At 47.6% G+C, this 25,344-nt stretch overlaps 1 protein-coding gene across 5 annotated transcripts in view; it reads left to right on the top strand.

Moving 5' to 3' along the window:
* The window catches only part of STRBP (spermatid perinuclear RNA binding protein), a 540,853-nt gene that overhangs the window by 67,181 nt on the left and 448,328 nt on the right, over nucleotides 1-25,344 (top strand). The window lies entirely within an intron of this gene.

The following is a 25,344-nucleotide window of genomic DNA, read 5'->3' as shown; positions in this document are numbered from 1 at the left end:
TCACTTTCTCTGGAAGTGTAACGGCAACACGGCTGGATTCTATATATTCCAAAGTCGCAGTTGGTTCCTACAGCTCATCTGCCTCTCCTAGGCATGATCCTAGACACAGACCAGAAAAGGGTTTATCTCCCGATAGAGAGAGCTCAGGAGCTCGTGACACTGGTCAGGAATCTATTAAAACCAAAACAGGTGTCAGTGCATCACTGCACTCGAGTCCTGGGAAGGATGGTGGCATCATACGAGGCCATTCCCTTCGGCAGGTTCCATGCGAGGACCTTCCAATGGGACTTACTGGACAAGTGGTCCGGATCACATCTTCAGATGCATCGGTTAATCAACCTATCCCCCAGGGCCAGGGTGTCTCTCCTGTGGTGGCTGCAGAGTGCTCACCTTCTCGAAGGTCGCAGATTCGGCATTCAGGACTGGGTCCTGGTGACCACGGATGCAAGCCTCCGAGGGTGGGGGGCAGTCACATAGGGAAGAAATTTCCAAGGGCTGTGGTCAAGTCAGGAGACTTGCCTGCACATCAACATCCTGGAACTAAGGGCCATATACAACGCCCTACGTCAAGCGGAGTCCCTGCTTCGCGACCAACCGGTTCTGATTCAGTCAGACAATATCACCGCAGTGGCTCATGTAAACCGCCAAGGCGGCACAAGGAGCAGGGTGGCGATGGTAAAAGCCACCAGAATTCTTCGCTGGGCGGAGAATCACGTAAGCACACTGTCCGCAGTGTTCATTCCGGGAGTGGACAACTGGGAAGCAGACTTCCTCAGCAGGCACGACCTCCACCCGGGAGAGTGGGGACTACATCAAGTAGTCTTCATGCAGATTGCAAGTCGGTGGGAACTGCCACAGGTGGACATGATGGCATCCCACCTCAACAAAAAACTGCAGAGATACTGCGCCAGGTCAAGAGACCCTCAGACGATAGCTGTGAACGCACTGGTGACACCGTGGGTGTTCCCGTTGGTCTATGTATTTCCTCCTCTTCCTCTCATTCCCAAGGTGCTGAGAATCATAAGGAAAAGAGGAGTGAGAACAATACTCTTTGTTCCGGATTGGCCAAGAAGGACTTGGTATCCAGATCTGCAAGAAATGCTCACAGAGGACCCGTGGCCTCTGCCTCTAGGACAGGACTTGTGCAACAGGGGCCCTGTCTGTTCCAAGACTTACCGCGGCTGCGTTTGACGGCATGGCGGTTGAACACCGGATCCTAGCAGAAAAAGGCATTCCGGATGAGGTCATTCCTACGCTGATAGAGGCTAGGAAGGATGTGACGGCTCAACATTATCACCGTATATGGCGAAAATATGTGGCTTGGTGTGAGGCCAGGAATGCCCCTACGAAGGAATTCCAGCTGTGCCTTTTCCTTCACTTCCTACAGTCGGGAGTGACTTTGGGCCTTAAATTGGGTTCCATTAAGGTTCAGATTTCGGCCTTATCCATTTTCTTTCAAAAAGAACTGGCTTCTCTGCCTGAAGTTCAGACGTTTGTTAAGGGAGTGCTGCATATTCAGCCCCCTTTTGTGCCTCCAGTGGCACCTTGGGATCTTAACGTGGTGTTGAGTTTCCTGAAATCACACTGGTTTGAACCACTCAAAACGGTGGAAGTAAAATATCTCACGTGGAAGGTGGTCATGCTATTAGCCTTGGCTTCGGCTAGGCGTGTGTCAGAATTGGCGGCTTTGTCACATAAAAGCCCTTTATCTGGTTTTCCATGCGGATAGAGCAGAATTGCGGACCCGCCCACAATTTCTGCCGGAAGTGGTTTCATCCTTTCATATAAACCAACCTATTGTGGTGCCTGTGGCTACTACGGACTTGGAGGATTCCGAGTCACTGGATGTAGTCGGGGCTTTGAAGGTTTATGTAGCCAGAACGGCTAAGGTCAGGAAAACAGAATCTTTGTTTATCCTGTATGCTTCCAACAAGCTTGGGGCGCCTGCTTCAAAGCAAACTATTGCTCGCTGGATCTGTAACACGATTCAGCAGGCTCATTCTGCGGCTGGGTTGCCGCTGCCTAAATCAGTTAAGGCCCATTCCACAAGGAAGGTGGGCTCTTCTTGGGCGGCTGCCCGAGGGGTCTCGGCATTACAGCTTTACCGAGCGGCTACTTGGTCAGGTTCAAACACCTTTGCAAAGTTCTACAAGTTTGATACCCTGGCTGAGGAGGACCTCATGTTTGCTCATTCGGTGCTGCAGTGTCGTCCGCACTCTCCCGCCCGTTTGGGAGCTTTGGTATAATCCCCATGGTCCTTACGGAGTCCCCAGCATCCACTAGGACGTTAGAGAAAATAAGATTTTACTTACCGGTAAAGCTATTTCTCGTAGTCCGTAGTGGATGCTGGGCGCCCGTCCCAAGTGCGGACTTCTTCGGCAATACTTGTATATAGTTATTGCTTAAATAAGGGTTATGTTTGGTTGCATCAGGGTTGATCTGATGCTCCGTTGTTCATACTGTTAACTGGGTAAGTTTATCACGAGTTATACGGTGTGATTGGTGTGACTGGTATGAGTCTTGCCCTGGATTCCAAAATCCTTTCCTTGTACTGTCAGCTCTTCCGGGCACAGTTTCTCTAACTGAGGTCTGAAGGAGGGACATAGAGGGAGGAGCCAGAGCACACCAGTATCCAAATTCTTTCTTAAAGTGCCCTGTCTTCTGCAGAGCCCATCTATTCCCCATGGTCCTTACGGAGTCCCCAGCATCCACTATGGACTACGAGAAATAGATTTACCGGTAAGTAAAATCTTATTTTTCCCTTCCCTTCAAGAGGTTGGGCCGTACCGCCCCTCCTAAGTGCCACGAAGCAGGCAGGCTGGTGCCATACTGTCCTGCCTGCTTCGTGGGACTTAGGGGGGCGGAACGGCCCAACCTCTTGAAGGGAAGGGAAAATTAAGATTTTACCAACCTCTTGAAGGGTTAATGGTCCCGTTCTCCGCTGACAGGACACTAGCTCCTGAGGGAACATTTCCGCAGCACTCCGCCACCCCTAACAAAGCCAGAATAAAGAAGAGTGGTAAGTACTAAGCTGGCGTCCTGGTTAGCAGGTCGCCACCCATTATGGCGTCATGAGGGTATGGAGACGCACGGCTTCTACATGGGGCTGCTGGGTCTCCAGACTCGGTACACGGTGCAGACGCACAGCTTCTGAGAGGGTGAATGGAGTCTCAGTACACTATGGGGTGTATTCAATAACTGTCGGAAGCTGCTGTCTTGTCGGAAAGACGGCAGCTTCCGACAGTTTTAGGTCGGAAGGGGTTCCGACCTATTCATTAGTGGCCCGTTTATTTCCGACAAGTGGCTTCAGCCGCCGATCAGCGTGCATTGTCTGAAGCGGGGCCAAACCCGACAGGTTTTAGCCCCGTTTCCGACAATCTCAATCCGACTTTAAAAAAAGTCGGATTGAGATGAGGAGACTAGTGGTGCTGTGGCAGCGGGGGGAGCATCGATCGGCGGGAGGAGCAGGCTGCGGGGGGACATGTCTGCGGTGGCGGGGGGACATGTCTGCGGTGGTGGGGGGAGGCCCTGCAGCGCCTCCCCCCGCCGCCGCAGACATGTTACCCCGCTGCCAGCACCTCCCGCTGGCCGCCGATCAATGCTCCCCCCGCCGCCGCAGCACTTCTCTTCCTGCTGACAGCTCCGCCTTCGGCTCCACATAAGTCCCCCGCAGCCAGCCTCTCCCGCTCACGGCCACCGCTTTCTGCTCCCTTATCAGGCCGGCCAAATCTGACAGTCTGATTTGGCCATCTATTGAATAGGGGTTGTCGGATCCATTCCGACAACTTCATGTCGGAATGGATCCGACTCCTATTATACCCCTATACGTGTACACAGTACCCAGACTGGCTTTACAGACTTAAAAGGGAAGGGGGCTGACTCCATTTTAGGCACAATATTACATCAGCGAGAATAAAACTGAGCGGGAGGACTGCGTGCCATTGAAGGGGCGGGGTTTCACTATGAACGGATCCAACAGCTCACAAGCACCACTTTCCCAATGCAGCTGACAGACGCTGGCTGACAGGGACGCGCAGATCCTCCAGAGAGACTCCAAATTACCTAAGCGGTACCAGGGGGTCATAGCAGGGGGGGGGGGGGGGGGAGCGGTTATTGGTGTACTAAGGGCCTAATTCAGAGTTGATCGCAGCAGCTAATTTAACAGTTGGGCAAAACCATGTGCACTGCAGGGGGGATAGAATGCAGAGAGCGTTAAATTTGGATGGGGTGTGTTCAAACTGAAATCTAAATTGCAGTGTTAAAATAAAGCAGCCAGTATTTACCCTGCACAGAACAAAATAACCCACCCAAATCTAACTCTCTCTGCAAATGTTATATCTGCCTTCCCTGCAGTGCACATGGGGGGTAATTCTGAGTTGATCGCAGCAGGAACTTTGTTAGCAGTTGGGCAAAACCATGTGCACTGCAGGGGGGCAGATATAACATGTGCAGAGAGAGTTAGATTTGGGTGGGTTATATTGTGTCTGTGCAGGGTAAATACTGGCTGCTTTATTTTTACACTGTAATTTAGATTTCAGTTTGAATACACCACACCCAAATCTAACTCTCTCTGCACATGTTACATCTGCCACACCTGCAGTGCACATGGTTTTGCCCAACTGCTAACAAATTTGTTGCTGCGATCAACTCAGAATTAGGCTCATGGTTTTGCCCAACTGCTAACAAATTTGCTGCTGCGATCAACTCCGAATTACCCCCTTAGTCTCTAATCTAGGTACTAAGTCTGCGACCTGGCTAAGCTTTGCATTAGCGGTAAGGGTGCCATATGCTGGCTCCATGCTTTGTGTCTCCCTGGAAGGGCTCTTTGTGGGTTCATTGTGCAGTTAACCTTTTCCTGTGTGTGTGCGCTGTCACGGTTACAGTATGTCAGGCAAAGAGTGTTTCATGTAAGGCACATGTGTTCCTCTTCCCCAGGGGGTTCACTAGTGTGTACTGAGTGTAGTGTACCTTCCCAGGCTAGCGGTGCAGCGCCAGCATGGCTGGACTCTTCTAAATTGTCCCACAATGAGAAAGAAATGCAATACTTAAGACAATCTATGACTGAGTTTATGAAAAGAGACTCAGTACCCAAACCAGCATCTCGGTCCCCTGCATTTGTCCACAAAGACGTACTTTGGCCCATATCCTGCAGTCTGACTCTGATGATGAGGGGTCAGACATGGAGGTGGGGGAGGGTACTCTGTCACAAAGAATAGAGGCTATCAGAACTTCTGCATATCCTTGATAAGGTGACAGAGGAGAGTGAGGAATCTTATTTTAATATAAAAAAGAAATCCTCCGCCACTTTTCCTGTGTCAAAACTAAATACCCTGTTTGAAGAACAGTGGGTTAATCCTTATAGGAAATTTCAAAACATTAAAAGGTTGCAATCCTGTTTTCCTTTTCCTCCGTGGCGTTGTCGGCGGTCTTCATTCTGGGAGTAGGCAACTGGGAAGCAGACTTCCTCAGCAGACACGACCTGCACCCGGGGGAGTGTGGCCTCCACCCGGAGGTGTTCCGGTGGTTGACACGTCGGTGGGGATATCCACAGATCGACATGATGGCCTCTCGACTCAACAAGAAGCTCAAGCAGTATTTTTCCAGGTCAAGAGATCCACAAGCAGTGACAGTAGACGCTCGGAATTGTCAGTGTGTCTACCGGCTAGGGTACATGTTTCCTCCACTTCTTTCCTGTTGTTCAAGCAATCCTCATTGCTCCGGACTGGCCGTGAAGGGCCTGGTATGCGTATCTTCTCGAGATGCTGATCAAAGATCCGTGGCCTCCACCTCTTCACGAGGATCTTCTACCACAGGGCCCGTTCGTCCATCACGATATACCGCGGCTACGTTTAATGGCATGGAAATTGAGCGACTGATTCTAGCCAGGAGAGGGATTCCTGACAAGGTCATCCTGACTATGATCTAAGCCAGGAAGGGGGTAACGTCTAAACATTACCAACGTATATATGGAAGAAGTATGTATCTTGGTGTGATAGCAGACAATATTCTGCAGTGGACATTTCCTGCTTTTTCTGCAGTCGGGAGTGGATGTGGACCTATGTCCTAGGCTTCATTAAAGTCCAGATTTCGGCCTTGTCTATTTACTTTCAGAAACAATTGGCTTCTCTCCCTGAGGTCCAGACGTTCTTGAAGGATGTTTTGCACATCCAACTTTTGTGCCTCCCACGGCACCTTTGGGATCTCAATTTGTTGCTGCAGTTCCTCCAATCGGACTGGTTTGAACTGTTACAGGAAGTGGACGTAAAATACCTTACGTGGAAGACCGTCACACTGTTGGCCTTGGCTTCCGCAAGACACAAGCGCCCCTACCTAATTTTCCATGAGGACAGAGCTGAACTCAGAACTCGTCAGCAATTTCTTCCTAAGGTAGTGTCCGCATTTCACATCAACCAACTTACTGTGGTTTCAGTTGTTACGGACACCTCTACTACTTCAAAGTCTTTGGATGTTGTGAGGTCTTTGAAGGTGTATGTAAAAAGGACAGCTCGTCACAGGAAATCGGACTCACTGTTTATTCTTTATGATCCCAATAAAATTGGGTGTCCTGCTTCAAAGCAGTCAATTGTACGCTGGATCAGACTTACTATCCAGCATGCTTATTCCACGGCAGGCTTGCCCGTTCCAAAATTTGTACAGGCCCACTCTACTAGGTCAGTGGGTTCTTCTTGGGCGGCTGCCCAGGGTGTCTCAGTTTTACAGCTCTGCCGAGCAGCTACTTGGTCAGGTGCGAACATGTTTGCAAAGTTTTACAAGTTCGATACTTTGGCCTCTGAGGACCTTTAGTTTGGTCAATCAGTTCTGCAGGAATCTCAGCACTCTCCCACCCAGTTTGGGACCTTTGGTACTTCCCCATGGTACTAAATGGATTCCCAGTATCCCCTAGGATGGAAGAGAAAATAGGATTATAATTACCTATCAGAAAATCCTTTTCTCGTAGTCCGTAGGGGATACTGGGCGCGCTCCCAGTTCTTCGTTTTTCCTGCACTGTTACTTGGGTCAGTAATGTTTGGTTCAGCTGTTGCTGTTCCTTGTTTCAAGTTTTGGTTAGCATGGCTTTCCACGTGTGTGTGTGTGTGTGTGTGTGTGTGTGTGTGTTAGTTCGTAATCTCACCACTTTCCTTTTTCTATGTCCTTCTCTCAAAGTATGTCCGTCTCCTTGGGCACAGTTTCCTAGACTGAGTCTGCTAGGAGGGGCATAGAGGGAGGAGCCAGCACACACTATCACATTCTTAAAGTGCCCAAGGCTCCTAGTGGACCAGTCTATACCCCATGGTAGTAAATGGATTCTCAGTATCTCCTACGGACTACGAGAAAAGGATTTACTGGTAGGTAATTTAAAATCCTATTTCTCTAACGTCCTAAGTGGATGCTGGGACTCCGTAAGGACCATGGGGAATAGCGGCTCCGCAGGAGACTGGGCACAAAAGTAAAAGCTTGAACTAGCTGGTGTGCACTGGCTCCTCCCCCTATGACCCTCCTCCAAGCCTCAGTTAGATTTTTGTGCCCGAACGAGAAGGGTACATGCTAGGTGGCTCTCCTGAGCTGCTTAGAGTAAAAGTTTATTTTAGGTTTTTTATTTTCAGTGAGTCCTGCTGGCAACAGGCTCACTGCATCGTGGGACTAAGTGGAGAAGAAACGAACTCACCTGCGTGCAGAGTGGATTGGGTTTCTTAGGCTACTGGACATTAGCTCCAGAGGGACGATCACAGGTTCAGCCTGGATGGGTCCCGGAGCCGCGCCGCCGGCCCCCTTACAGAGCCAGAAGAACGAAGAGGTCCGGTGAAATCGGCGGCAAAAGACGTTCCTGTTTTCAACTAAGGTAGCGCACAGCACTGCAGCTGTGCGCCATTGCTCTCAGCACACTTCACACTCCGGTCACTGAGGGTGCAGGGCGCTGGGGGGGAGCGCCCTGAGACGCAATAAAAACAGAAATACCTTAGGATGGCAAAAGAAATACATCACATATAGCTCCTGGGCTATATGGATGTATTTAACCCCTGCCAGTTTTCCAGAAAAAAGCGGGAGATAAGGCCGTCGTGAAGGGGCGGAGTCTATCTCCTCAGCACACAAGCGCCATTTTCCCTCACAGTTCCGCTGGAAGGACGGCTCCCTGACTCTCCCCTGCAGTCCCTACAGAATCAGGGTAAAAACGAGAGAGGGGGGGCACTATTGGCAGCTAAATTATAAACAGCAGCTATATAAGGGAGTAACACTTATATAAGGTTATCCATATATATATATATATATATATATAGCGCTCTGGTGTGTGCTGGCAAACTCTCCCTCTGTCTCCCCAAAGGGCTAGTGGGGTCCTGTCCTCTATCAGAGCATTCCCTGTGTGTGTGCTGGGTGTCGGTACGATTGTGTCGACATGTATGAGGAGGAAAATGATGTGGAAGCAGAGCAATTGCCTGTATTAGTGATGTCACCCCCTAGGGAGTCGACACCTGACTGGATGGTTGTATTTAAAGAACTACGTGACAATGTCAGCACTTTACAAAAAACTGTTGACGACATGAGACAGCCGACAAATCAATTAGTGCCTGTCCAGGCGTCTCAGACACCGTCAGGGGCGATAAAACGCCCGTTACCTCAGTGGGTCGACACAGACCCAGACACGGATACTGAGTCCAGTGTCGACGGTGAGGAGACAAACGTAATGTCCAGTAGGGCCACACGTTACATGATCACGGCAATGAAGGAGGCATTGAACATTTCTGACACTACAAGTACCACAAAGAAGGGTATTATGTGGGGAGTGAAAAAACTACCAGTAGCTTTTCCTGAGTCAGATGAATTAAATGAGGTGTGTGATAAAGCGTGGGTTTCCCCCGATAAAAAAGTGCTAATTTCTAATAAATTATTGGCACTATACCCTTTCCTGCCAGAGGTTAGGGCGCGTTGGGAAACACCCCCTAAAGTAGATAAAGCGCTCACACGTTTATCTAAACAAGTAGCGTTACCGTCTCCTGATACGGCCGCCCTCAAAGAACCAGCGGATAGAAGGCTGGAAAATATCCTGAAGGGTATATACACACATACTGGTGTTACACTGCGACCAGCAATCGCATCAGCCTGGATGTGCAGTGCTGGAGTGGCGTGGTCGGATTCCCTGACTGAATATATTGATACCCTGGATAGGGACAGTATATTACTAACTATAGAGCATTTGAAGGATGCATTACTATATATGCGTGATGCACAGAGGGATATTTGCACCCTGGCATCAAGAGTGAGTGCTATGTCCATTTCTGCCAGAAGAGCGTTATGGACGCGACAGTGGTCAGGGGATGCGGATTCCAAACGACATATGGAAGTATTGCCGTTTAAAGGAGAGGAGTTATTTGGGGCCGGTCTATCGGACCTGGTGGCCACGGCAACGGCCGGAAAGTCCACCTTTTTACCCCAGGTCACCTCTCAGCAGAAAAAGACACCGTCTTTTCAAACTCAGTCCTTTCGTTCCCATAAGTACAGGCGGGCAAAAGGCCACTCATTTCTGCCCCGGGGCAGAGGAAGAGGAAAAAGACTGCACCAGGCAGCCTCTTCCCAGGAGCAGAAGCCCTCCTCTGCTTCTGCCAAGTCTTCAGCATGATGCTGGGGCTTTACAAGCGGACTCGGACACGGTGGGGGCCCGTCTCAAAAATTTCAACGCGCAGTGGGCTCACTCGCAAGTGGACCCCTGGATTCTGCAGGTAGTATCTCAGGGGTACAAATTGGAATTCGAGACGTCTCCCCCTCGCCGGTTCCTGAAGTCTTCTCTACCAAAGTCTCCTTCCGACAGGGAGGCAGTTTTGGAAGCCATTCACAAGCTGTATTCCCAGCAGGTGATAATCAAGGTACCTCTCCTACAACAGGGAAAGGGGTATTATTCCACGCTGTTTGTGGTACCGAAGCCGGACGGCTCGGTGAGACCAATTTTAAATCTAAAATCCTTGAACACTTACATAAAGAGGTTCAAATTCAAGATGGAGTCACTCAGAGCAGTGATAGCAAACCTGGAAGAAGGGGACTATATGGTGTCTCTGGACATCAAAGATGCTTATCTCCACGTCCCAATCTACCCGTCTCACCAAGGGTACCTCAGGTTTGTAGTACAAAACTGTCATTATCAGTTTCAGACGCTGCCGTTTGGGTTGTCCACGGCACCTCGGGTCTTTACCAAGGTAATGGCCGAAATGATGATTCTTCTTCGAAGAAAAGGCGTTTTAATTATCCCTTACTTGGACGATCTACTGATAAGGGCAAGGTCCAGGGAACAGTTAGAAGTCGGAGTAGCACTATTTCAGTTAGTGTTACGTCAGCACGGGTGGATCCTAAATATTCCAAAATCGCAGCTGATTCCAACGACACGTCTCCTGTTCCTAGGAATGATTCTGGACACAGTCCAGAAAAAGGTGTTTCTCCCAGAGGAGAAGGCCAGGGAGTTATCCGAGCTAGTCAGGAATCTCCTAAAACCAGGCCAGGTGTCAGTGCATCAGTGCACGAGGGTCCTGGGAAAAATGGTGGCTTCTTACGAAGCGATTCCATTTGGAAGATTCCATGCAAGAACGTTTCAGTGGGATCTTCTGGACAAATGGTCCGGATCGCATCTTCAGATGCATCAGCGGATAACCCTGTCGCCAAGGACAAGGGTGTCTCTTCTGTGGTGGCTGCAGAGTGCTCATCTACTAGAGGGCCGCAGATTCGGCATTCAGGATTGGATCCTGGTGACCACAGATGCCAGCCTGAGAGGCTGGGGAGCAGTCACACAGGGACAAAATTTCCAGGGCTTGTGGTCAAGCATGGAAACATCTCTTCATATAAACATTCTGGAACTAAGGGCCATTTACAATGCCCTAAGTCAAGCAAAACCCCTGCTTCAGGGTCAGGCGGTATTGATCCAATCGGACAACATCACGTCAGTCGCCCACGTAAACAGACAGGGCGGCACGAGAAGCAGGAGGGCGATGGCAGAAGCTGCAAGGATTCTTCGCTGGGCGGAGAATCATGTGATAGCACTGTCAGCAGTGTTCATTCCGGGAGTGGACAACTGGGAAGCGGACTTCCTCAGCAGACACGACCTTCACCCGGGGGAGTGGGGACTTCATCCAGAAGTCTTCCAAGAGATGGTAAACCGTTGGGAAAAACCAAAGGTGGACATGATGGCGTCCCGTCTCAACAAAAAACTAGACAGATATTGCGCCAGGTCAAGGGACCCTCAGGCAATAGCGGTGGACGCTCTGGTAACACCATGGGTGTACCAGTCAGTGTATGTGTTCCCTCCTCTGCCTCTCATACCAAAAGTACTGAGAATCATAAAAAGGAGAGGAGTAAGAACTATACTCGTGGTTCCGGATTGGCCAAGAAGGACTTGGTACCTGGAACTTCAAGAGATGCTCACGGAGGACCCGTGGCCTCTACCCCTAAGAGAGGACCTGCTCCAGCAGGGACCTTGTCTGTTCCAAGACTTACCGCGGCTGCGTTTGACGGCATGGCGGTTGAACGCCGGATCCTGAAGGAAAAAGGCATTCCAGAAGAAGTCATCCCTACCCTGATAAAGGCCAGGAAGGATGTAACCGCAAAACATTATCACCGCATTTGGCGAAAATATGTTGCGTGGTGTGAGGCCAAAGAGGCCCCTACAGAGGAATTTCAACTGGGTCGCTTCCTACATTTCCTGCAAACAGGACTGTCTATGGGCCTAAAATTAGGGTCCATTAAGGTTCAAATTTCGGCCCTGTTGATTTTCTTCCAAAAAGAACTGGCTTCAGTGCCTGAAGTCCAGACGTTTGTCAAAGGGGTACTGCATATACAGCCTCCTTTTGTGCCCCCGGTGGCACCTTGGGATCTCAATGTGGTTTTGGGGTTCCTAAAATCACATTGGTTTGAACCACTCACCACTGTGGAATTAAAATATCTCACATGGAAGGTGGTAATGCTGTTAGCCCTGGCTTCAGCCAGGCGTGTCTCAGAATTGGCGGCTTTATCTTATAAAAGCCCTTACCTGATTTTTCACACGGATAGGGCAGAATTGAGGAATCGTCCTCAATTTCTCCCAAAGGTGGTTTCAGCGTTTCACGTGAACCAGCCTATTGTGGTGCCTGCGGCTACTAGGGACTTGGAGGACTCCAAGTTACTGGACGTAGTCAGGGCCCTCAAAATATATATTTCCAGGACGGCTGGAGTCAGAAAATCTGACTCGCTGTTTATCCTGTATGCACCCAACAAGCTGGGTGCTCCTGCTTCTAAGCAGACGATTGCTCGTTGGATTTGTAGTACAATTCAGCTTGCGCATTCTGTGGCAGGCCTGCCACAGCCAAAATCTGTAAAAGCCCATTCCACAAGGAAGGTGGGCTCATCTTGGGCGGCTGCCCGAGGGGTCTCGGCTTTACAACTTTGCCGAGCAGCTACTTGGTCAGGGGCAAACACGTTTGCTAAATTCTACAAATTTGATACCCTGGCTGAGGAGGACCTGGAGTTCTCTCATTCGGTGCTGCAGAGTCATCCGCACTCTCCCGCCCGTTTGGGAGCTTTGGTATAATCCCCATGGTCCTTACGGAGTCCCAGCATCCACTTAGGACGTTAGAGAAAATAAGAATTTACTTACCGATAATTCTATTTCTCATAGTCCGTAGTGGATGCTGGGCGCCCATCCCAAGTGCGGATTGTCTGCAATACTTGTATATAGTTATTGTTACAAAATTCGGGTTATTATTGTTGTGAGCCATCTTTTCAGAGGCTCCTTCGTTTATCATACTGTTAACTGGGTTCAGATCACAGGTTGTACGGTGTGATTGGTGTGGCTGGTATGAGTCTTACCCGGGATACAATATCCTTCCTTATTATGTACGCTCGTCCGGGCACAGTATCCTAACTGAGGCTTGGAGGAGGGTCATAGGGGGAGGAGCCAGTGCACACCAGCTAGTTCAAGCTTTTACTTTTGTGCCCAGTCTCCTGCGGAGCCGCTATTCCCCATGGTCCTTACGGAGTCCCAGCATCCACTACGGACTATGAGAAATAGAATTATCGGTAAGTAAATTCTTATTTTTAATACTCTATTAAAATATCGTATTTGTATGTACCTAGGAGGTGTTTTGCATCCCCCCCCCCCCCCCCGCTTTCACAGGATAGGGGGCATGATGGGTGGCATGTCGCATGTGATGCCAAATGGCCAGGTAACGTACAACTGGCTCCGCTCGCATCACATGTGACAATACTAGGCAAGTGGTTAAAAAAACAGTAAATATAAAAATACTAAGTGAAGCATGTTCTAATTATATACATTGACACTTAGGGGGTCATTCCGAGTTGATCGCTCGCTACAGATTTTCGCAGTGCAGCGATTATGGCAGAACGGGGCTAATCTGCGTATGCACCGCAATGCGCAGGCTCGTCATAAAAGTACAAAGAGCTTTGTGGTTTTGCACAGGTTCTAACGACGCTTCCAGTCGCACTGGCGGACGCAAGGAGATTGACAGGAAGTGGGAATTTCTGGGTGTCAACTGACCGTTTTCTGGGAGTGTTTGGAAAAACTCAGGCTTGGCCAGGCGGGTATCTGACGTCAATACCGGGACCTTCGTCGCAGCAATCATCGCACAGAATAAGTAACTACAGGGCTGGTCTTGTTCTGCACAAAATGTGTTTGCTGCACAGGCGTACTCCTGCAAAGCGAAAATACACTCCCCTGTGGGTGGTGACTATGCGTTCAGTAGCGAGCGATCAACTCGGAATGAGGGCCTTAATGCGGTATCCAATTAGCTGCTGAAATTATTTGGAGCTAATGGATTCGCCGGTGGCTATCCAGTTAGCCCCAGTACCTGGCACTTATCAGGGATTATGCTTCGTGTGCTTCAATCCCCAGTCAGCCATCAGCGCCACGATAATACATGGGAATTTATCCCGGATCCCATGTGTTTTCGGCCTAAAATGGGACATTTTTCTCCTGCAAAAAATAATTGGATAGTCTGATAATGACTGTATTAGCCCGGTTTTTCCGCCTGAAAACTTACCGTGGTGTCATACTTGATGACTGTATTAGAAATGCCCACATGTCTGTATTTCACGCTTTTCTCAACTCTTTGACAAATCTATTCTTTAATGTATGATGAAAAAAGAAAATTAAAATGTATTAGTGGATGCCATAAGTTACTGCTGCACGTTTTATTCTTTAATATGCTTTACCCTTTTAGAAGGGCACATGGATGAAACATAGACAAAAGTGGAACTGCAAACCTGAACAAAAATTATACCCACTTTTTCTCTGACGTCCTAGTGGATGCTGGGGACTCCGAAAGGACCATGGGGAATAGTGGCTCCGCAGGAGACTGGGCACAAAAGTAAAAGCTTTAAGACTACCTGGTGTGCACTGGCTCCTCCCCCTATGACCCTCCTCCAAGCCTCAGTTAGATTTTTGTGCCCGATCGAGAAGGGTGCAGTCTAGGTGGCTCTCCTGAGCTGCTTAGAAAAAAGTTTAGTTTTAGGTTTTTTATTTTCAGTGAGACCTGCTGGCAACAGGCTCACTGCATCGAGGGACTAAGGGGAGAAGAAGCGAACTCACCTGCGTGCAGAGTGGATTGGGCTTCTTAGGCTTCTGGACATTAGCTCCAGAGGGACGATCACAGGCCCAGCCATGGATGGGTCCCAGAGCCGCGCCGCCGTCCCCCTTACAGAGCCAGAAGAGCAGAAGAGGTCCGGAAAAATTGGCGACAGAAGACGTCCTGTCTTCAATAAGGTAGCGCACAGCACCGCAGCTGTGCGCCATTGCTCTCAGCACACTTCACACTCCGGTCACTGAGGGTGGGGGCGCCCTGAGACGCAATATAAACACCTTAGGGGGCAAAAAATGCATCACATATAGCTCCTGGGCTATATGGATGCATTTAACTCATGCCTGTTTTTCCATAAAAAAGCGGGAGAACGGCCGCCGAGAAGGGGGCGGAGCCTATCTCCTCAGCACACTGGCGCCATTTTTCCTCACAGCTCCGTTGGAGGGAAGCTCCCCGACTCTCCCCTGCAGTCCTGCACTACAGAAACAGGGTAAAACAAGAGAGGGGGGGCACTAATTTGGCAGATAAATCTATACAGCAGCTATATAAGGGAAAAACACTTATATAAGGTTATCCCTGTATATATATAGCGCTCTGGTGTGTGCTGGCAAACTCTCCCTCTGTCTCCCCAAAGGGCTAGTGGGGTCCTGTCCTCTATCAGAGCATTCCCTGTGTGTGTGCTGTGTGTCGTTACGTTGTGTCGACATGTATGAGGAGGAAAATGGTATGGAGGCGGAGCAATTGCCTGTATTAGTGATGTCACCCCCTAGGGAGTCGACACCTGACTGGATGGTCTTATGGAAGGAATTACGTGATAGTGTCAGCACTTTACAAAAGACTGTAGATGACATGAGACAGCCGGCAAATCAGTTAATACCTGTACAGGCATCTCAAACACCGTCAGGGGCTCTAAAGCGCCCGTTACCTCAGGTGGTCGACACAGACCCAGACACGGACACTGACTCCAGTGTCGACGGTGAGGAAACAAACGTATTTTCCAGTAGGGCCACACGTTACATGATCACGGCAATGAAGGAGGTTTTGAACATTTCTGATACTACAAGTACCACAAAAAAGGGTATTATGTGGGGTGTGAAAAAACTACCCGTAGTTTTTCCTGAATCAGATGAATTAAATGAGGTGTGTGTTGAAGCGTGGGTTTCCCCCGATAAAAAACTGCTAATTTCTAAAAAATTATTGGCATTATACCCTTTCCCGCCAGAGGTTAGGGCGCGTTGGGAAACACCCCCTAGGGTAGATAAGGCGCTCACACGCTTATCAAAACAAGTGGATTTACCGTCTCCTGATACGGCCGGCCTCAAGGAACCAGCTGATAGGAAGCTGATAGGAAGCTGGAAAATATCCTAAAAAGTATATACACACATACTGGTATTATACTGCGACCAGCAATCGCCTCAGCCTGGATGTGCAGTGCTTGGTCGGATTCCCTGACTGAAAATATTGATACCCTGGACAGGGACAATATATTATTGACTATAGAGCATTTAAAGGATGCATTTCTATATATGAGAGATGCACAGAGGGATATTTGCACTCTGGCATCAAGAGTAAGTGCGCTGTCCATTTCTGCCAGAAGAGGGCTATGGACGCGACAGTGGTCAGGTGATGCGGATTCCAAACGGCATATGGAAGTATTGCCGTATAAAGGGGAGGAGTTATTTGGGGTCGGTCTATCGGACCTGGTGGCCACGGCAACGGCTGGGAAATCCACCTTTTTACCCCAGGTCACCTCTCAGCAGAAAAAGACACCGTCTTTTCAGGCTCAGTCCTTTCGTCCCCATAAGGGCAAGCGGGCAAAAGGCCACTCGTATCTGCCCCGGGGCAGAGGAAGGGGAAAAGGACTGCAGCAGACAGCCTCTTCCCAGGAACAGAAGCCCTCCCCCGCTTCTGCCAAGTCCTCAGCATGACGCTGGGGCCTTACAAGCGGACTCAGGCACGGTGGGGGCCCGTCTCAAGAATTTCAGCGCGCAGTGGGCTCACTCGCAAGTGGACCCCTGGATCCTGCAGGTAGTATCTCAGGGGTACAAATTGGAATTCGAGACGTCTCCCCCTCGCCGGTTCCTGAAGTCTGCTTTACCAACGTCTCCCCCCGACAGGGAGGCGGTATTGGAAGCCATTCACAAGCTGTATTCCCAGCAGGTGATAATCAAGGTACCCCTCCTACAACAGGGAAAGGGGTATTATTCCACGCTGTTTGTGGTACCGAAGCCGGACGGCTCGGTGAGACCTATTTTAAATCTGAAATCCTTGAACACTTACATACAAAGGTTCAAATTCAAGATGGAATCACTCAGAGCAGTGATAGCGAACCTGGAAGAAGGGGACTATATGGTGTCTCTGGACATCAAGGATGCTTACCTCCATGTCCCAATTTACCCTTCTCACCAAGGGTACCTCAGGTTTGTGGTACAGAACTGTCACTATCGGTTTCAGACGCTGCCGTTTGGATTGTCCACGGCACCCCGGGTCTTTACCAAGGTAATGGCCGAAATGATGATTCTTCTTCGAAGAAAAGGCGTCTTAATTATCCCTTACTTGGACGATCTCCTGATAAGGGGAAGGTCCAGAGAACAGTTAGAGGTCGGAGTAGCACTATCTCAAGTAGTACTACGACAGCACGGATGGATTCTAAATATTCCAAAATCGCAGCTGATTCCGACGACACGTCTGCTGTTCCTAGGGATGATTCTGGACACAGTACAGAAAAAGGTGTTTCTCCCGGAGGAGAAAGCCAGGGAGTTATCCAACCTAGTCAGGAACCTCCTAAAACCAGGCCAAGTGTCAGTGCATCAATGCTCAAGGGTCCTGGGAAAAATGGTGGCTTCTTACGAAGCGATTCCATTCGGCAGATTCCACGCAAGAACTTTTTTCAGTGGGATCTGCTGGACAAATGGTCCGGATCGCATCTTCAAATGCATCAGCGGATAACCCTGTCTCCAAGGACAAGGGTGTCTCTCCTGTGGTGGTTGCAGAGTGCTCATCTTCTAGAGGGCCGCAGATTCGGCATTCAGGACTGGGTCCTGGTGACCACGGATGCCAGCCTGAGAGGCTGGGGAGCAGTCACACAGGGAAGAAATTTCCAGGGCTTGTGGTCAAGCATGGAAATGTCACTTCACATAAATATCCTGGAACTAAGGGCCATTTACAATGCCCTAAGTCAGGCAAGGCCTCTGCTTCAGGGTCAGCCGGTGCTGATCCAGTCGGACAACATCACGGCAGTCGCCCACGTAAACAGACAGGGCGGCACAAGAAGCAGGAGGGCAATGACGGAAGTTGCAAGGATTCTTCGCTGGGCGGAAAATCATGTGATAGCACTGTCAGCAGTGTTCATTCCGGGAGTGGACAACTGGGAAGCAGACTTCCTCAGCAGACACGATCTCCACCCGGGGGAGTGGGGACTTCACCCAGAAGTCTTCCACATGATTGTGAACCGTTGGGAAAAACCAAAGGTGGACATGATGGCGTCCCGCCTTAACATAAAACTGGACAGATATTGCGCCAGGTCAAGGGACCCTCAGGCAATAGCTGTGGACGCTCTGGTAACACCGTGGGTGTACCAGTCAGTGTATGTGTTCCCTCCTCTTCCTCTCATACCCAAGGTACTGAGAATCATAAGAAGGAGAGGAGTAAGGACTATACTCGTGGCTCCGGATTGGCCAAGAAGGACTTGGTACCCGGAACTTCAAGAGATGCTCAGGGAAGACCCGTGGCCTCTACCTCTAAGAAAGGACCTGCTCCAGCAGGGACCATGTCTGTTCCAAGACTTACCGCGGCTGCGTTTGACGGCATGGCGGTTGAACGCCGGATCCTGAAGGAAAAAGGCATTCCGGATGAAGTCATCCCTACCCTGATCAAAGCCAGGAAGGATGTAACTGTGCAACATTATCACCGTATTTGGCGTAAATATGTTGCGTGGTGTGAGGCCAGGAAGGCCCCTACAGAGGAATTTCAACTGGGTCGTTTCCTGCATTTCCTGCAAACAGGACTGTCTATGGGCCTAAAATTAGGGTCCATTAAGGTTCAAATTTCGGCCCTGTCAATATTCTTCCAAAAAGAACTAGCTTCAGTTCCTGAAGTTCAGACGTTTGTCAAGGGGGTACTGCATATACAGCCTCCTTTTGTGCCTCCAGTGGCACCTTGGGATCTCAATGTAGTTTTGGGGTTCCTAAAATCACATTGGTTTGAACCACTCACCACTGTGGACTTAAAATATCTCACATGGAAAGTGGTAATGCTGTTAGCCCTGGCCTCAGCCAGGCGTGTCTCAGAATTGGCGGCTTTATCCTATTAAAGCCCTTACCTAATTTTTCATACGGACAGGGCAGAATTGAGGACTCGTCCTCAATTTCTCCCTAAGGTGGTTTCAGCATTTCACTTAAACCAGCCTATTGTGGTGCCTGCGGCTACTAGGGACTTGGAGGATTCCAAGTTGCTGGACGTAGTCAGGGCCCTGAAAATATGTTTCCAGGACGGCTGGAGTCAGAAAATCTGACTCGCTGTTTATCCTGTATGCAACCAACAAGCTGGGTGCTCCTGCTTCTAAGCAGACTATTGCTCGTTGGATTTGTAGTACAATTCAGCTTGCACATTCTGTGGCAGGCCTGCCACAGCCAAAATCTGTAAAAGCCCATTCCACACGGAAAGTGGGCTCATCTTGGGCGGCTGCCCGAGGGGTCTCGGCTTTACAACTTTGCCGAGCAGCTACTTGGTCAGGGGCAAACACGTTTGCTAAATTCTACAAATTTGATACCCTGGCTGAGGAGGACCTGGAGTTCTCTCATTCGGTGCTGCAGAGTCATCCGCACTCTCCCGCCCGTTTGGGAGCTTTGGTATAATCCCCATGGTCCTTTCGGAGTCCCCAGCATCCACTAGGACGTCAGAGAAAATAAGAATTTACTTACCGATAATTCTATTTCTCATAGTCCGTAGTGGATGCTGGGCGCCCATCGGATTGTCTGCAATACTTGTACATAGTTATTGTTACAAAAAATCGGGTTATTATTGTTGTGAGCCATCTTTTCAGAGGCTCCTCTGTTATCATGCTGTTAATGCTGTTAACTGGGTTCAGATCACAAGTTGTACGGTGTGATTGGTGTGGCTGGTATGAGTCTTACCCGGGATTCAAAATCCTTCCTTATTGTGTACGCTCGTCCGGGCACAGTATCCTAACTGAGGCTTGGAGGAGGGTCATAGGGGGAGGAGCCAGTGCACACCAGGTAGTCTTAAAGCTTTTACTTTTGTGCCCAGTCTCCTGCGGAGCCGCTATTCCCCATGGTCCTTTCGGAGTCCCCAGCATCTACTACGGACTATGAGAAATAGAATTATCGGTAAGTAAATTCTTATTTTTCATCTTTCCTTTGCCAGATTTGACATGAAATGAAAAGTGTACAACATTCACTAAACCGTGCCAATTCCACTGTGGAACATGATTCCCTTTTTATTCTGTAATGCAGGCAGCCAAGGTTGAGAGATGGCTAGATGAACAAGAGTTTTTAGTGTGGGAGTCTCACTAACCCTGTGCACTACTGTGTTGAATATTCATTGTTTTGTATTCCTATTTATCATACATACTTTTTTTCTGTTTCAAATGTCCTTTGTTGCCACCATATCAGTGCTTTAGGTTGTTTCTCTTTCCTTTTTTTTTTTCCTTCAAATTTGTGGAAACCATGTGTCATATTTACTAAAGTGCAGGTTTATAGAAGTGCACGTAGCAACCAATCAGATTCTGGCTATTATATTCTAGAAGGTGCTAGATAAATAAGAAGCAGAATCTGGTTGCTATGGGCAACATCCTCATGTTTCTGTATTCTATACCATAGAGCAGTGTTTTTCAACCACTGTGCCGTGGCACACTAGTGTGCGCTGAGTAGTCTCCAGGTGTGTCGCCATAGAAGCACAGCCAGGCCTGTCAGTGTTTTGCCGCTACTGAGGCCCTGGAACGATTAATACTGGTGGGTTTAGTGGTTGTGGAGCCAGTTCTAATTTTGGGCCCAGGTAGTGTTGGGCTCTTCTGGCTTTCTCAAATGTGACTCAGGCGTTACCGATGGAGAAGCTGCGACATGACATCCTAGGACACGCAACTGCACCATGTATCACCATTATATTGGAATGTGCCTTGGCAATATTTAAATCTTGTTCAGTGTGCCGCGAGTTGTTATAAGTTGAAAATCTCTGCCATAGAGGAAGGAAATGTGTTTACACCAGAAAGATGGCATAAAAAAAAATTGCACAAAAGGATTATTTGTATTGTTTTGATATTTACCTATAATATGATATTGCCTCTGAACCTTTACTTTTGAAATGTCAGGGTCAACAAGCTTTAGATGTTACTACAGGAGACATTTACAAAGAAGTGTCTAATACAGTCCAATTGATTTGTGAGGCACCCTTATCCTGTGATTTGCAATAATCCTGCACTGCCGATAAGCAAGTGTTAAGGGCCTTCTCTCTAAAAATAGATTTAATACATTTAAAGTAATTTGCGTCTGTCACATTGTGTTAGTATGCACAGCTATTAACGTCTCAGAAGCAGGCTGTTTCTTTATCTGAAGTGAGAACTATTTTTATAGCTGACCGTTCCCTATGCACTTTGGACATTGTTTTGACAATCTAGTACTGTGTTAACGTAGTATTTCTTACACCTGACCTATAATTATTTCAGTAATATCTTGACATTAGAGTCTAATTTGTGTATCAGATTGAGAATTAACGTTTTGCCCATTGCTTTTGCACATATACTCTTACAGATAAGTTATGTTCTGAAAAGAAGTTGACATATATAGAACAATATAATATTACTTTCAAGTGCATACAATAACAGTCTTGTGGTGCTGACATGTTGCAATCTGATTTGAAAGACTCATGGGCATGTGTGCAGTCCACTCAGACTGCTATGAAGAACTGCTGCATACCTCCCAACTGTCCTGATTTTCAGGTACTGTTCTGCTGTCCCACCCGCGGCCTGCTGCAGTGTCCCGTGGTGTAGTTTGTAGGCCTCTTCTCACTCTTTGCCCTGTTTAGCACAGCATCTATTCATGGGAGACATAGGGACTGGGGGCATGGCAGCAGTGCGCTGGGCATGCCCCCATAGTGACGAATACAGGAGGCATGACTCACGATCGCGGCATTCCCATGAGACCACCTCCCCTTGTTGGGGCGCACCTGGCTCTCTGCCACGTACAGGGGTGCCCTGGTTCGTCATTAAGAATGTTGGGAGGTATATTGCTGCACATGTTTATTTACAAGTTCTGTTTTGGAAAATGAGGATCATGGAATCTGATTTCTCACCCTGACAAATCCAATCTGATTGATTCTTGGAGGGTAATACATTTAGGTGTGAATTGCTTTTTTATTTATTTTTTTTGTTTACTTTTTTTTCATATGAAAGTTAGCGGAAAAAGATTTTTGTGTGTTTTTTTTTTTTTTTTTATAAAAATGCATATATATAAATTTTTTTTTTTCAAAAGTACAATAGCACAGATTTTGTCAAATGAGGAGTTCCTGACAGTGGGGCTCTATTTTAGAAGCAACCAAGGGGTCAATCCAATTAGGTGCGAGTTGCGAATTTGTGCACCCAATAATTCTTCAATCCAATTAAAAATGCCTGTTTGAGCAGGAGCTTGCAAATTGCCTGCCATATGCAATGTGAGAGAAGTGCATGAAAAAGTGGGGTGACTGTCCCAGCCCTCCCCCCCAAAATAAATAAATAAATAAAATAAAAATGAAATAAAAATACAAAATCAATTATCCTACAGAAGGCTGTCAGTGAGCATAAGGGAAGTAAGTGGTTTTAACTGTGTTAAATGGCCTATATACATACAGTACAATCCTGTAAACCAGGCATGGCCAACCTGTGGCTTTACAGCTGTTGTGAAACTGTACATCTCAGTATTCCCTAATTGTAAATAGGTGTTGGGGCATGCTGGGACTTGTAGTTTCACAACAGCCGGAGAGCCACAGGTTGGCCAAGCCTGCTGTAAACAGAAAAAGCATTTGGTGAACTATATTAAATAAATGATTTCGCACCCAGTACTTGCATTCCAACGTTTCAGAATATAATGCTTTATATACATTTTTTTTTTTATAGGAATGCATTGACTACATATGAGATATATATATATATATATATATATATGTATATATGTATTATTTTTTTGTTCACTGCTACGTTATGTTAGCCCCATAATCCATAATGTACTGGATCAATATAAACCATGACACCTGCTTTTAGCCTACTTGCGGCCCACATATAAGTTGGTCATAATTTGTCTGTTCATGAGCAGTCAGATTGGGCTTTAATCCTGTCACTTAGTGCATGTGCCATGTATCCAGTTTGACCTTCATGTGAACATTAATGTGACCTTACCATGGTTAAGAGTTGAAAGATGTAATCAGTGTGTTGCAAAAAACATAACCACTTTGTATATCTCTATTGAACCTCCTACTAAAAGACTAGAAGGGTATTTTCCAAAGAGGAGTTCTGCGACTAGAGAGAAGCTTAAGGCTGCAGATCCACACTGAGAGAGGCAGTCACACAGCCTCTTATTGACAATCTGACACTCACACTGACAGAAGCCGTCTTAACTATCAGCCCCTCCACTATGCTTTGGTGACAGCTCTATGTGGGATTGATGGAAGCTTAATCCCATGGTTCTGGTACAGCAGTGGCCTAGTATGTGACCTACTGTAAATGTATATACAGTTTTTTTTTATATTGAAGTGGTACCCCCAATGTATCTTGCTCCTTCCATGTGATGAACAAATATGCCATAACTTGGATAATTAAACTGTTAGAACTGTAAAAGAGCACAAACATTTGTCAGTCCCATACCAAACATTGGTTACCTGATTTCTGTAAATAAGGTAGGTTGCAGTATCAATTTTCTGAGCTGTAGTCCATGATTGTTTTCAAAATGTATAGCTGCATTTTTTTTTGGGGGGGGGGGGGGGGGGCGGGTCTGGGACAGTCACCCCACTTTTTCATGCACTTCTCTCACATTGCAAATGGCAGGCAATTTGCGAGCTCCTGCTCAAACAGGCATTTTTAATTGGATTGAAGAATTATTGGGTGCACAAATTCGCAACTCGCACCTAATTGGATTGATCTCTTAGCTGTTTCTAAAATAGAGCCCCACTGTCAGGAACTCCTCATAGCTGCTCTAGAGACGAGTGCCACCAATTTCTCTCTTCTAACAAGCAGTGCATGAACTGCTTGTGAGAACTGAAACCGTTCTCAAGACATGGCCTAGAGTCCTAGACAATGTGTGGTCAGAATCCGACATTTAATAGATCCATTTGATTGGGTTTAAGCATTAGAGGGATGCCGAGATGTTATCAATTCATTGAATTTATTAACACTAATTAGAACAGTGATGGGCAAGCAGGTCCAAGAGCCTTTACTTGCGGTACCCATGTCTTTCCTTCTTTGTCCCCCATTGGTCATTTTTTGTTTTTCTAAGCTTTTACTTTGTTGGCTACAGTTTTTATTCTCTGTTTTAAGTATCACTGAGCTCCATCTGCAGACCTATTCTCACTTAAAGCTGGGGCAAATGATTAAGTGTCCCCCCCCCCCCCCCCCCTCTCCCCCCCCCCCCCTCCCGAGAGAATAAGGTTGAGCTTAATCATATACAGCGTATTGTCTTGTGCTATCAATGTCTGTATTATTGGACCTCCTCTATATAATGCAGTTTGTCATGCAGTACAAGCAGCATATCTGTCAGGAGGAGGGACATATGTTCTGGACCCACAAGGTCTCCCTCCTTCAGCAGGAAAGCGCTGCCTGATTGCTTCTTTTAAGCAGGTTAGGGAAGTTTCAGGCAGGACCTGTTTGTACCACGCTGGTGCGTTGTTTCTGGCTACACTTGAACATACATTATCATGCGGCATATTTAAAAATTGTTTTGTGCTGGTCCAGCCTTACACTTAGTATTGCCATGCTTATGACATATTGGCTACAAATTACATTGAAATTGTCATATTTCTTAGTTATAAATTGCAACACTTGTAATAACGCATTGTTTTAATGTAAGAAAAACATCAGTTTTTTATTTTATTTTTTTTACTTTTGTTTAATTATTTGGTTTTTAACAGAGACTAAAGCTGGACATACAGAAGTGTCCTACATCGTTGCTGTAGTCATGTTAAACAGCCCTTCTAGTCGTGCCCAGTTGTGTTTTGAGTGCGTTTACTAACGCAGGTGTCTCTTTATGCATTTTTTTTTTTTTCCCTCCAAAAATTCTAATAGCATGCACAAGTCGGCTTTGCTGATTAAAATGATATGCTGCATGCTATTTTCTGTAGACTTAGCACAGCTAACTGCCCCCTCTTCCCCATTTGGTTCCTCTCCCCATTCCAGTGTCTTCTTCCATGCCAGGATACAGAAGAGTCATAACTGGCACAGCACGGGCGATGTAATGGTTCGCATTACTGCCTCACAACAGTGAAGTCGTGGGTCAGATTCCCACTATGGCCCTAACTGTGTGGAGTTTGTATATTCTCCCCGTGCTTGACCAGGTTTCCTCTGGGTACTCGGGTTTCCTCCCACAAGCCAAAAATAGGTTAAAGGACTCTCAACGTCAGTTAACCCTAGCGTGAATGTTTGTGTGTGTGTGAACATGTGGTAGGGAATATAGATTATAAAATCCACTAGTGCAGGGACTGGTGTGAATGGCCAAATATTCTTATGTGTGCAGCTCTATAAATAGCTGGCAATAATAAAAACAACAGGATTGGCAACCCCGCCACAGCTGCAGGTAGACAATCTTCCTGCAGCCCAAGC

Source organism: Pseudophryne corroboree, chromosome 8 (genome assembly GCF_028390025.1).
Source record: "Pseudophryne corroboree isolate aPseCor3 chromosome 8, aPseCor3.hap2, whole genome shotgun sequence".
NCBI classification, from domain to species: domain Eukaryota; kingdom Metazoa; phylum Chordata; class Amphibia; order Anura; family Myobatrachidae; genus Pseudophryne; species Pseudophryne corroboree.
The sequence above is the reverse complement of the archived record's forward strand: the minus strand, read 5'-3'. Positions and strand labels throughout refer to the sequence as shown.